Below are 12,993 nucleotides of genomic sequence, written 5' to 3' on the forward strand. Positions count from 1 at the left end.
CCCTTCCCCATTTCTTTGTGGTAAAAGATGTCCTCGCTGAGATTTTCTGTTAAGTGGATTTGTAAGATAGGGTTTGTAAGATTCTGTTAAGTGAATTGAGAAAACTAGAAAGCTGCCATCTTGTTATGGCACCAGGGGAGTTCATGGTTGGGATGCTGCTAGCTCCTGGAAACAGCTGTAGCAGAGCGATGATGTTGGAGTGTTGGCAGAAGTAAAAAGTATCTTTGTCTATCCTGTCGGCCTTTGTGTTCTGTATATGCTGGGTTTTGGAGAATGTCGAAGTGCTGCCAGTCTTTTTCCTCTAATACATTTAGGTGGGCACGAAAAATATTAGTGAAAAGAGTGCTTGGACTTAGTTTCCTGCCATTTTGATGAGGGCCCATTGTAAAAACACAGGTCCTCATTTTCTATCCCCGTTCCTCTTTTCCCTGTCTCAAAAGCTGTGAAAAATAACTAAAAGATCTTAGCATAATCACCTTAGCAATAGACAGGCACCAAGAAGTATAGGAGTGAAAAACTTTCCAATATATCAGTCACAGGGAAGTGATATCTTCAGGCGCCAGCCCCCAGGAAAGCACTGACAGCCACCAGGATGCAGATAACGAAGCTACCTGCTAGCCCTGTTTGATCTAAGAGTTACCCCGGAAACATTTATCTTTGTGTAAGATGTTTGCAGCCAACATCTGCTTTCTGTAATCTGCTCGCTAGCTTGTTCAGCAGACCAGCAGGATATGGTCTTAAGCTTCATAAGCTGCTTCCTCTGTAAGTTCCGGGCTTATCTCCTCTGACCCTACATGGTAGAGAGTCAGTCGCCGGCTGGCTAATAAAGGCTCACAATGCATCTCAATTGGTTCTGTGGGTCTTAGAATTGATCGCGCCCCAATAGTAGGAGCCCAGTAAACAGCTTTGACCTGCCTCCCACTTTCTACCATTGCTTTCTGGGATGCCTCAATAAAATTTACCTGCTGAGCTCCTCTCATTTTCATGCTTAAGACTTGTTTATCTATCTTTTGCTTCATAATATAGAGAAACTAAAGATGTTTGTGTCTATATCTAATGGGGGAATTGCTTCTACCATAATTCCAGTTTGCCTGTCTCCCAGGCTAAGTGCTCCTTCAGTAGATATGCTAAATAGTGGACATGTCTTCCAGAACAAAGAGATTTGGAGATTTGGCGGGCTCATTTTTAGATCTCGCCTTTTTCCATGCCCCTCCTCCCCTGTTGATAAAAGATGGTTGGTCTTGAAGGTATATTTTGTTGAATTTGGGAAAACTAGAAAGTTGCCTTTTTTTTTTTTTGACTCCAGAATTAATGGCCGGGATACTACTAACTCCTGGAAATTGCTTTGGCTGAGAGATGTTGGACATATGGCCCAAGAGGTAAGCAATATGTATATTTGTTTACTCTGTCAGCCTTTTCGGTCGATATCTGCAGGGTTTGGGATAAATTAGAAGAGGTAGCTGAGTTTTTTCTCTCTAATATGTGTAGGTAGATGGGCACGAAAACTATTTTGAAGCCAAACTACTTGCACTTAGTGTCTCCCAGTTTTCTTTACTGAAACTTTCCTCGCGGAGCTGGTTATGTTTTCCTGTGTGTTTGTATTGTCTGCTGTGATAAGGAAATACTATGGGGATAGGAAGTCTGGTCTTTCTTGGCTAAGCTGTAAGAAGCCCTATTGCTTTATGTCATTGCTAATGTTATTGGGTTGATGATCAATTGTTTGTATTGAAAAACCTTTTATTTTTGAAAATATTTTTGGAAACTCACGATAGCAATTTTTCATTAATACTGTTAGAAATAAGAATAAATGGATAGAAGCAAACTGAATTATTCTTAAGCTTTTGAATTACTTCTTCACCTTTTTGGGTATTATAATCGATGGTAATATCAACATCAGGGTAAAAAGGTGGAAGGGAAAAAACAAGTTTCCCAACAAGGCGTAACTTTTAAGAAATATTGTTAATAGAACATTTGGAGAATCAGTTTTGATCTGTTAGTCTGGGCAAGGCAAGTCAAGAATGGAGTAGATTGTAGGGTACATCTTAAATTTTGTTTTCCCGTTTTCCTCTTATGGTAACTGTAAACATTAACAGTATGGACAAACACTTTGTATTATTCTCTGCATGAATCTTCCTTTGTTCTGTAGGTTTCTCCTTGTATGGCCATAGGGATGATCAGGCAGTTTCCGAAAGGTAGCAGTACCTTGCAGGGTCTGAAAACAGTCTGGTTTAATAATCACTAATCTATGTAGTTCTTCTGCCTTATCCCTGTTTCAGAATGTTGGAACAGATTTCAAAAGATGTAAAAACATCAGAAATCTGACAAAAATGGAGGACGATTTTTCAAAGCCCGATCATAATTACAAGGAAAGTCTCAGCATTTTCTAGGGTCTTCCTGCTGAGTCTAACAGAAATGAAAATACAAGCTACTACCGCCTGAGGCATTTTGAGCCAAAGTAAGGGAAAAATTTGAAAGTGCCAGTTTTTAAAACACAAGGTCTCATTTGTATGTCCCTAATCCTCTTTTTGTGTCCTTAAAAATTGGGAAGAAGTACTAAAATACCTTGGCGTTATCACCTTATCTGTAGACAGGAAGAGGCTACAATCTAACATCTTCCACAGATATGCTAATTGGTGGAGTAGTTCTGTCTGAACAGAGATTTGGAGAATCCCTGCTCTTTCTTAGATCCTGCCCCTTTCGACGCCCTTCCTCCCTCCTCTGTCGATAAAAGATTTCTGCTTGAAAGTTCAGTTAAGTGGATTTGAGAAAGAAAGCTGCCATCTCGTTATGGCACCAGGAAAATTTATGTTTGGGATACTGTTAGCTCCTGTACACAGCTGTAGCAGAAATGATGGAGGAGTGTTGGCAGAAGTAAGCAGTACCCTTCCTTGTTCATCCTGTTTTCCTTTGTAGTCTATTTCTGCAGGGTTTTCGAGAATGTGAAGTGCTGTCAGGGATTTTCGTCTAATACATTTAGATGGGTGTGAACCATTAGTAAAAGTGAGAACTTGGACTTAGTGAACTCACACTATTTATTGAAAGTTTCCTGCCTGTTTGAAAAGGGCCACTTTTAAAAATACAGGTCTCCACTGTGTATTCCTGTTCTCCTTTCTCCCGCCTCCTTAAAAGTTGCGAAAAATAAAAGATCTCAGCAATAGACAGAAAGGCTGCAAGTAGGAGCCCAGTAACCAGCTTTGACCTCCCTCCTACTCTGTACCATTGCTTTCTGTGTTACCTCACTACAATTTACCTGTTGAGCTCTTCTCATTTTCATGCTTATGTAAATTCCACGTGAGTGTATAATAAAAATCCTAGTCGCGGTCTGCATCGTTAGGTCTAAGTTAGAAGTGATGTGAGTTCATTGTCTCCTGTAAAATTCGATTGGCAGTAAAACAACATTTGTGAAGCTAGCTCGTTGTGCTTAGATACTGATGGGTTTTCTGCAGGTTTGACTGGCCGTTTGGTCTCAGGAGGAGTTCGGGTGCAGCCGGGTAGAGGGTGGGGTCAAGCATGAGGTGAGGTTTTAGGATCAACGGGACAAGAGTTCTGGGAGTGCTGGTCCTGGGACAATTTGCCAGTCTGTGAACTCAGGCTCGAGGGATGTGGTCGGTTCCTGGGCTAAATCCAACGCGATCCCTCCATGCTTTTCATCGCCTACCTTTGAGTCACATTCATGTGACCGAGCATGGACACATGTGACCTGGCATGACTCTTCCCGTTCTTGCGACCCAGCATGAACCACGTATTCTTTCTGCAGGCAGACTTTGCTCTGCATTTTTATTAAGCACAATAGAGAAGTTTCAGGAGGCTTTTTTGGTGGTTCCATTGTGGTGAGGGGGTCGGTGTCCCTTTGGCTCCCCCAGGTGGTGTGTGGTGGAACTGCCATGGGAGGGAAAGGTTTATGAGAAGCTGCCTGTGTGCAAGGAATGGTGTAGGGTGTGGATAGAAGGTTGATCAGAGGAACTAGGAGAGGATTATTTTGGTGTGGAAAACTTCGGGTTTTGTTATTTGTGATGTAAGATAGTAAGCGTGCCTAGAAGCACTAAAATTGGTTTATCTATTTTTTGGTTTATATTATATAGCAACTGAAGATATTTGGGTCCATCGGTGTACAGGTAATGGGGAACCGCTTCTATCTTAATTCTAGCCCGCATTTCCCCAGGTCTAACAACAACTTTCATAGAGATTCCGATTGATGGAGACAGTATTTGTGAATAAAGAAATTTGGAGAGTTTAGATCCTGCCTGTTTTCATCCCTCCTCCCTCCCTTGGTTTTTAAAGATGCTTGGGCTCGACGGAGCATTTCTTTTGGATTTAAGAACTAGAAAGCTGCCATCTGCTTAGGCACCAGGAGAATTAATGGCTGGAATACTGCTATCTCCTGAAAACTACTGTAGCTGAGAGAGACCACAGGTGTGTTGGCAGAGGTAAGCAGTGTATCTATCCCATCAGCCTTTTTAGTATATTTCTGCATGGTTTGGGTGAATTTAGAAGAGTTGCCAGTCTTTTTTACTAAGATGTTAAGACGGTTGTAAAAAAAAATATTTGCGAAGCCAGCTACTTGGAATTAGCCACTCTCGGCTTCCTTTGTTGAAACTTTCTTTTCATGGGTGGTCATTGTTTTCTGTGACTGTGGCTTTTGTGTCATTTTCATAAAAAAGGAGATGCCTTAGGAGATGAGAAATGTAAACACAGGCCACAACTGCCTGAGCAGACCGAGCTAAACAAACAAAAAACATGGAAAGGGCCACATTAAAAAATACAGACTACAGTTTTCTAGCCTGGCTCCTTAAAAATGGTGAAGGAAAGATAAAAAAGCTTTGGTTATAATCATATTAGTAGTAGACACCGAAACTGCTAACATGAGCCTGGTAACCGATCTCGGTCCTCCTTCCATTCCCCGTATCAGTGTTTTTAGGGTTGACTAACACGACTTAAAAGTTTCCATTGCTTGTCTGCAGTGTTTGCTAGAAGGTATAAGTGGTGTGAATCTATCGTACCTTAGATGGGCAGTTAAAATTATGTGCTTCCTTTTTGGAGCTCTAGGGTTGTCTCGATTGAGCTTTTCCTTCCAGAAAAAATCCTTTCCTCCCCTACATCTGTTTTTTTGTGTGTTCTTTGCCATAAGGAGGTACTGTAGGGATAGAACAGAATCATAGTTCCCTATGAAACTGCTATTCCAGGTGGCCTCTGGGGTTCAGGAGTGAAACGATCCTCTGTGCATTGGTTGTCTGTGGAGACGATGTGGGTTCTTCTCTTTATACCAGATGTGGTTTCTTTCTGTCTTGTCCATGTTATAGGAGTTTGGTTTGGTGTCAGCCATCTGCAAGGTGCACTGATCCTGGTGCACCCGGTGGCTGGCCTTGGCAGCTCTCAGGGGAGGGTGCCATGAGGGGCCTCAGCCCAAAAGAGACCTTTCTCAACTCCACCTTTCATTACCTTTCAATGCTGTATAAGTGCTATTATGGTAAAGCTCACTCAGAGCCATGAAAGAGCTGGTTTGTGGTCGGAGGGGATCTGAGACACCATGTGCACTCTGCCATCCTGACAGCCTGTGTCAGGAAGGTCTGTAATCTTTGTTTCTGGGAGCAATCCTTTGAATCTGTGAGGGCTGCATTCTTTGCACTGTTTTGTGGAGTTGTTTCCTTTCCTCCATTGAGCAGGGAGGAGGCTCACCGGTTTGAGTCACTATCAGAATCTAAAATCCTACCTTCGACGGCCGGTGGATCCTTTGACTTGGATTAACTTCTAAACAGGTAAGACATTTTCTTTCTTTGGATGTTATTGCTGGTTTTTAATATTTGATTGGCTTAAGACTTGATTTGATTAAATGGACTTGTTATCATGAAATGTATTTACTGGATTCACAGAAATAAAGTCATATTTTCTGTTATAATTGTGTCAAGAAAGTAGGGCAGGTATTAATGCACTTTGAAATCTCAGTTGTAACAAATGTAGGTACAAATAAACGGTTTATAGGTAAAACATTAACAGTTATTGCATTGACATTGTGTGTATATCTATGTGCCTATATCTATATATAGGTATTTATATAGATATACATATATAGATAATTTTTCCTGTGTTTTTAATAATTGAAACTTGAAATTTTTGCTTGGTTAATAAAGTGATACATACTCACTGAAAATCTCAACATTTCCAAATAAGATAAAGTAATGAAGCACAAAGTATGGGACATAGATTTATTCAATTTATCTTAAAGGAAGCAAGTATATTTGGTTCTATTTGTAAATGTGTCTTTTGCCACCACAAAAAGGTATGTGCCAAGAGGTAATACGTTTAAGAAATTAAATCTGTTTCTAAGTACCATTCTAAAGAATTCTGCTGTAACAATTCAGAATCACTTTATTCATTTGTACTACAAATTAAGATGGACCTCTGAATCGTTTATACATACTTGCTTCTTTGAACAATGATGCTGAAGAAATTCACTTTTAAAGCATTAAATGCCTGTTTTCTATGTTGGGAGATATATATCAAGGAGTGAATTCATTGAACCAGAAAAGAACATTTTGAGTGGTTGGAGTTGAAAACTTGTGCACATAGGCCACCGTGTTTTACATTTTGACGTGGTTTAAGGGCTTTAATTTTTTCTCCATAAATGACATTCGTCATGATGGGCTTTCTGGATTATAGCAATTGTGGGTTGTGTGAAGGGGGAGTATGGCGTTGTAGTTTTCATTTGCATTTCCATCATGACTCATGATACCTAACATCCTTTCTTGGGCCTATTGAAAATTTTCTCTTTTCTAGAGAAGGGTCTATTCTGGTACATTTTAGAAGTTTAGTTTGTCTTTTTGTCTAAGAGTTGTAAGAGTTCTTTGTTGAATGACACTTCCATTAGATCTATAACGTGAAATTCTTCCCTTTCTGTAGGTTGTCTTGTCACTTCCTGGATAGATTCTTTTAATGCCAAAAAGGATGAATCTCGAGGCAATCTCATTTATCTTTTTCATCGATTATTGTTTGATGCCAGATCGAAGAACTCTTTGCTAAATACAAGGGCTTGAAGATTCATCCACGTGCTGTCTTCTAGAGGTTTGAATTTTAAGGCTCGAATAAATTTCAAGTTCACCTTTATGTGGTATGAGTTCAGGGTCGAATCTCATTCCCCTACAGATGGTAGTCATTTTGCTAGCACCCTCTGTTCAAAGGACTCTCCTGTACCCAAGTCCATGTTTTCCACCCATGTCAAACATCCAATGACCTTAGAGAGATGGGTTTATTTCTAGGCTCTTAATTCTGTTCCATCCTTCTATATGTGTAGGTAGGCCTGCATTACAGATTTTGGTTTCTCTTGGCAACAGACCGCATATAGGGGCATGGTTCCCTAAGGGTATAGGAGTAGAAAAATGCCTATCTCTAGAGATGTCGGAGCTGACCTGAAGAAAAAAGCACAGTGCGGTCCTCACCTGTGACGATGATGCTGTGAACAAAGTATGCTGCCATCACTCATTTAAAGGCACAGCACATACTGTTACTTATATTATATATTAGTTGTTTATGGCGATCAAGAACCATGTAACTGGTCAATGTATTCTTTACAACCATACCATTTTAATTGTGCTCATATTTATTTGTCCGTTTATTCACGTTTTTTCATTAATGTGAGATTTGTCACCCCTCTCAGCATGTGATTTTTGTTCTTTGTCGATTTCCTTATGGAAACATCCCTTAAGACTGTAGTTGCAAGAATGTCAAAATAACATGCAGTCTAACCAAGACAGGATGACTAAGAATCTACCTCATGAAAAATATACATATTGGAAAAGTTAGCTGCATGCAAAGGGAGGAGCAGGTGATAGGAGATTTGTAAATTAAGGCCCCATAAGTCATTGCCTCAACCCTCACTCACAGTAAATAAGTTCCAGTAACCGATACTGGTATCCCACAGCTATGTAAATACACAAGGCACATCATGACCAGATACATGCACAGGGTAAAGTGGTCTGGGATCTTGCTGTGATAGTTCCATGAACAGAGTAGATGGGGAATCCCAGGAAGGTCGTTGGAAGCATCGTTTATTCCATTTGTAGCTGGAAAATGTTTAACTTTTGACATGAATATCTGCAAAGAGACTATGTCCTTTACTATGTTTTCTTCACAAATGACATTTCAAACAAATCGTAGTTTTGATGGTCAGTTGTCCTAAAAGCAATAACTGAAGTACCCTAAAAATAAAACTTTCGATTACACATTTTAGTCAGTCAGTATGAAACATGGATCACAGCTTTAAAGTCAAAGAGAGAGGAAGGGCATCTGATTTTGAATGTTCTCAGGTTCAAGATTCTATAGTTTCTAGCAATCTCCGTAAAGCATGAAAGGGATACTACTGCTTTTGCAAATTTAACAAAGCAGCCACTAATTTGAGCTTTTAGACGAGAGAATACTCAGAAAAGCATCACACTTCTGTCCCTTTTGCAAACCTAGACCCAAGTGATAAATTATTCAAGGTCCTCATTGAGCAGTGGTAGTTTTAAGCATGTAACTGTCGATAGAACCAATTAAATTCCTGAGACCTCAGTCATCTGTCATCAGATGACTGGGGTCTAGTGTCTGGGTTTAATTTTGGGGTCTGACTCAGGTCCTGGTTATCGTTTGGGGTCTATCTCCAGATCCTGAGGGTACAGTTTATAGTCCAGCTCTTCATCCGGTGTCTGGGGCATGGGGTCCGGTCAAGTTTGGCCGCGGGTCCAGCGTCCACGTCCAGGTTTCAGTTCTCGCTCTGGCTCCAGGGTCTGGTGTCTGGAATCTGGCGTCTAGGTCTCTTGTCTCAGTGTGAAGTCTCTGGCATCTGGTCTTATGTATCCCAGATCTGGGGTTTGTTTTTGGCCCTGGTGCACAGGTGTTTGTTTTTGGCTCCTGTTTATAGGGGTGCGGTTTTTTATTGGTTCCTGTGTTTGTCTTGTATCTAGGGCCCTCGATCTGATGCTGAGTCCAGGTCCCTTGGTCTGGGGTGTACATCGGTGGTGTCCAGGATCCAGGGTCCAGTCTGGCTATGGCATCCCCTGTCTGACAACCAATGGTCATTGTTTCCAATGCCAACAGGATCTCCAAGTCAGGGTGCATTAAAGATGGAGAACGTATTCATGGAAAACACTAATTTGTGATGCAGCATGGTTGTGACAACAGATCAGTTTTGGAGCAGTTTAGTATGTAGTGCTATAGGCTAATTATGAAGCATCGGGGCAAGGAGGGCTTACAGTGAGGATACTCTGGGGCCCGTTCTCTCTTCAGTTGGAAAGCTGTTCTCTGCTGCTCTACAAACTGTTGAATTTAAGAGCTCTGCTCAGTCTAGTCCTCAGAAGGCAGTTCGGTGCTGAAGGCAGGCAGGTCAGTGAAAGCTTCTCCTCGAAGGTTGGTTTGTATGAGAAATCCCTGTGTAAAGATAGATGCTAATTTTGTGTGTGTGTGTGTGTGTGTAAGCACCTTCAGCCACCAGGAACTCTTCTTAGGTATTTCTTTTTCTGACCATATGTCCCTCATTCTGGCATGTGAGGGGCAATAGGGCTCCCGGTGTCATGATTGAGGAGAGGTAAATTTATTATCTCTGTTCCATCCAGCATGTGAAGAGCAGAGAGAGGTTTTGAGAAAAAGGGTTAGGACAGATCTGAATGTGATCCGTCCATCTCAGCTTTAGCCAGCAGGTGGAGAGAAGAGGGAGAGACTGGGGAAGAAAGTAGTAGAGAATCGGGGAAAAAAATCTGTCCCAGTACAACCAAGTGTGTGAAGGGAAGACCAGGTCTTCAGGGAAGGTCGAGAGGAGCATCCTGGGGGTGAAATCTCTATCCTGATTTTAGCCGATGTGTGAGGGCCAAAGCAGTGGCCTGGTAAAAGGGGCCAGGATAGATGGAGGCAACTTGTCCACCTGGTTCCAGCCAGTGTGTGAGAAGCAGAGCGGGTGCCCGGTGTGAATGCAAGAAATGTCTGAAGTTGTGGAGAATATTTATAGGAGTTAAATTGAGCAAACCGATATCAGCCAGGGAGCAAGATCTCAGGCTATGAAGAATCAGTTTTGCTGCCGCTTTGATGCTTTTTCAGATTTTGAGGGAACATACGGAAGATCACACGTAGGTGGCGAAAAGAAAGGTGGTGATGGATTACAAGAGCTAATGAACGTGTCTGATACAGAGTGAATACTCTCTTCAAGGTGTATTACAGTTTTAAAAAGTGTGTTTAGCTAGCTGCAGAGCAGCAACGGACAGGGCTGGCTGAAAATGTGTCACTAAACTGATAGGTTTGGGCTTCGACTACCCACCAGGACCTGGCCCAGATAGGAATCTGATCGTCCTGTCGAGGTTACTTTTTTAAAAACCTTTTCTGTCGGAAACCAGCCGACCAAGTCAAACCAGGTCCCTGAATGGGGGAGCGGGGACTGAGAAAAAAGAGAAGACAGACAGGGTGCAGGAGGGAGAACAGATCTCACAACTGTCTCTCCGAGTTTATTTCTTATGCTCCTTTTTATACATAATCTGTTCATTTGTGTATCCCAAGATAACATAATTAAAGTAACATCCTGGAGATCAAGGTACAATCCACACTTCCTTTGACACTCCCTTTGACACTCCCTTTTTCTATACTTATTTTTCTTCTTCCTGGAATTCCACAGAACCAGCCTTTTCCCTTTTTTATGCAAGCAGGCCTCCCGAGATAAACCATGCACTCTTTTTAATTTTGGGAGCTTTAGCTCCCTACAATTCCCCCTTTTTTACTTTAAAGTAGAACGTGCCTGTCTTAGGTGGCTTCCTGCGAAAGAAACATGGAGCTTACCCGTCCTTGGAACATGTATTCCATCACACATGCCCTGTCTTAGGTTGTCCAGTTTCCAAGAAGTCCTTATACGTCTTTGACTACCATCCACTATATTGGGGCAATTTTATTTTTTAATTTTATCGCATGTATCTCGGAACCAACATCTCACACTGCTCGTATTGAGCATTTCAACAGATTTGGCAATAAACACAAGATGACTAACACGAAACAGGCTAGAATGATAAGAAATCCTAATAAATGAGTAAATGGTCCTCAAGTAGGGACTAAACCTTTTAAACCCTTTATAAATTCTTGCACTGTTTGATCAGTATTTATTTATAGTTCGGGAGCTTCTTTTAGGGCTAAAACGTCTCGATGTAATTGAACTAAATCTAATGACATATTAGCACTATGCCAGATCCCTTGTAAATGATTTTTTATCTTATCCCAAGGATGAGTGGTACTATTATACCTTTTTGGAGTTACACAAATCCATCGATATTGCACATGGCAACGTAAGCGGGAGGACAATTTTAAGGCTTGAACTTCTTCTCCCAAAAAGTTTACTGTTTCATATAATGCATCTAATTTTTGTTCAGTTTTTTCATCAATACTTCCTTGAGATCCCATAGCTAATGAAACATTTTTTGTCAGATCATTAACAAATGTTGCAGTTTGCACAGAGTTGGACAAGGATATGGCAGCAGTGGGGGCTGTAACCAGCAAGGAGACAACTGCAAGAATACCTGCCACAACAACAGCCACAGCCCTTTTAGATCTTCCTAATGCCATGTTAATCTCTTTTAAAACCTGTAACCCATATTCATCAAACCAAGGGCCTGTAAGGTTAACAGGAACCATTATAAATGGCGGTTGTCTAAGCATGAGAACAGAAGTGTTAGCAGGAGTAACACAATTAGACAGCTGACAATTATTACAAGATACATTGAATTGATTAGTATTATTATCTACAGTAATATTGAAATTTCCTAACAATAATATATATGGGACATTAACGCAAGTTCTAAGGGCATATGAGAATCTTTCTCCTGAACCACTACTGTGTGAATTGGTCCGAGATTCATTAGTCATGCTAATACTCATCGTCACAAGTCCGGCAGCCAGTTTCCAAATACAAGTCTGCCAAACACCAGAGCTCGTTTTCCAGAGTCCAGCAGATAAAGCAGTCCCAGTGTCATAAGGCCGAGAGAAGTCCCAAACAGTTTCATTAAATCCTGTTACCCGGTACAAAGTGACATTCTCTTGATGACAACGATGCCACCATACCGAATCTTTTTGCACATGCCTCTTCGAGTGACAAAGTAAATCTCGATGTTCATTTTCGGCATGCCGCACCAGTCGTTCAGGCAACCAGCGTGCTCCGTCAGCTCCCTGCGGAAAAACACAAACATGCCCTCACCCCCATATTAATACAGGATCTGGTACTGCGGGTTGGGCAACGCCTCCAATAGCTACAAGTGGAGCTGAATCTTCATCAGACGAATGATATCTAGCGGCCTCCTCCTCCTCATCAGTAAAAATGGAGTCGAAAGGAGGGGGAGGCATGGGAGGGGCAGAAGGGACAACCCCAGCAGCCTCAGATTCGTCATACTCATGAACAATTTTTAAGTACAGGTGACGTATTCTTTAATCTGATCTCTTTCATACCTAGGGTCTAAAGAATGTCTATTCAAAGTCCAAAGCCCAAAAGTATCTGCCGGAACCTTAGTAGGTCCGTGGGCATCATAGTAATCCTGTAACTTTTGACCCACTCTTAACCATGTCTCTAAATCGATTGTCCCTTCCTCAGGAAACCAGGGACAAACATCTATAAATTGCAAGAACTTCATTAACTGTCGCTGACCTACTTTAGCTCCTCTAACTCTAAGCATATTCTTAAGCATATGTACAAATAGCAGTCGACTATTTCCTTGGCCCATTATATTTTCTCTCTCAGTTTCTATATTACAAAAGCTCCTGCGTACTCACCTTCACCGCCCATGGCTTCTTTGGCCAATCTCGAGTGCACTCGTCTTGCGGTGGGTCCTTGCTATTTGTCCCCCGTTTGGTCTCTGTTCGGGTGCCACTTGTCGGAAACCAGCCGACCAAGTCAAACCAGGTACCTGAATGAGGGAGTGAGGACTGAGAAAAAAGAGAAGACAGACAGGGTGCAGGAGGGAGAACAGATCTCACAACTGTCTCTCCGAGTTTATTTCTTAG

At 41.6% G+C, this 12,993-nt stretch overlaps 1 long non-coding RNA gene across 2 annotated transcripts; it reads left to right on the forward strand.

Annotated features, from left to right (window-relative positions):
• Positions 1 to 4,323: 4,323 nt before the first annotated feature.
• On the forward strand, positions 4,324 to 9,070 carry LOC120589163 (uncharacterized). Of its 2 annotated transcripts, none has more exons than XR_005649416.1 (3): positions 4,324 to 5,756; positions 6,898 to 7,059; positions 8,937 to 9,070. It is a non-coding gene; the product is annotated as an uncharacterized LOC120589163 (long non-coding RNA). The 2 variants fall into 2 exon arrangements; XR_005649417.1 differs by lacking the exon at positions 8,937 to 9,070 and adding an exon at positions 7,329 to 7,376.
• The last annotated feature ends 3,923 nt before the right edge of the window (positions 9,071 to 12,993 follow it).

The sequence above is a fragment of the Pteropus medius genome, unplaced genomic scaffold (assembly GCF_902729225.1).
Source record: "Pteropus medius unplaced genomic scaffold, Ma_sr-lr_union100, whole genome shotgun sequence".
Lineage (NCBI taxonomy): Eukaryota > Metazoa > Chordata > Mammalia > Chiroptera > Pteropodidae > Pteropus > Pteropus medius.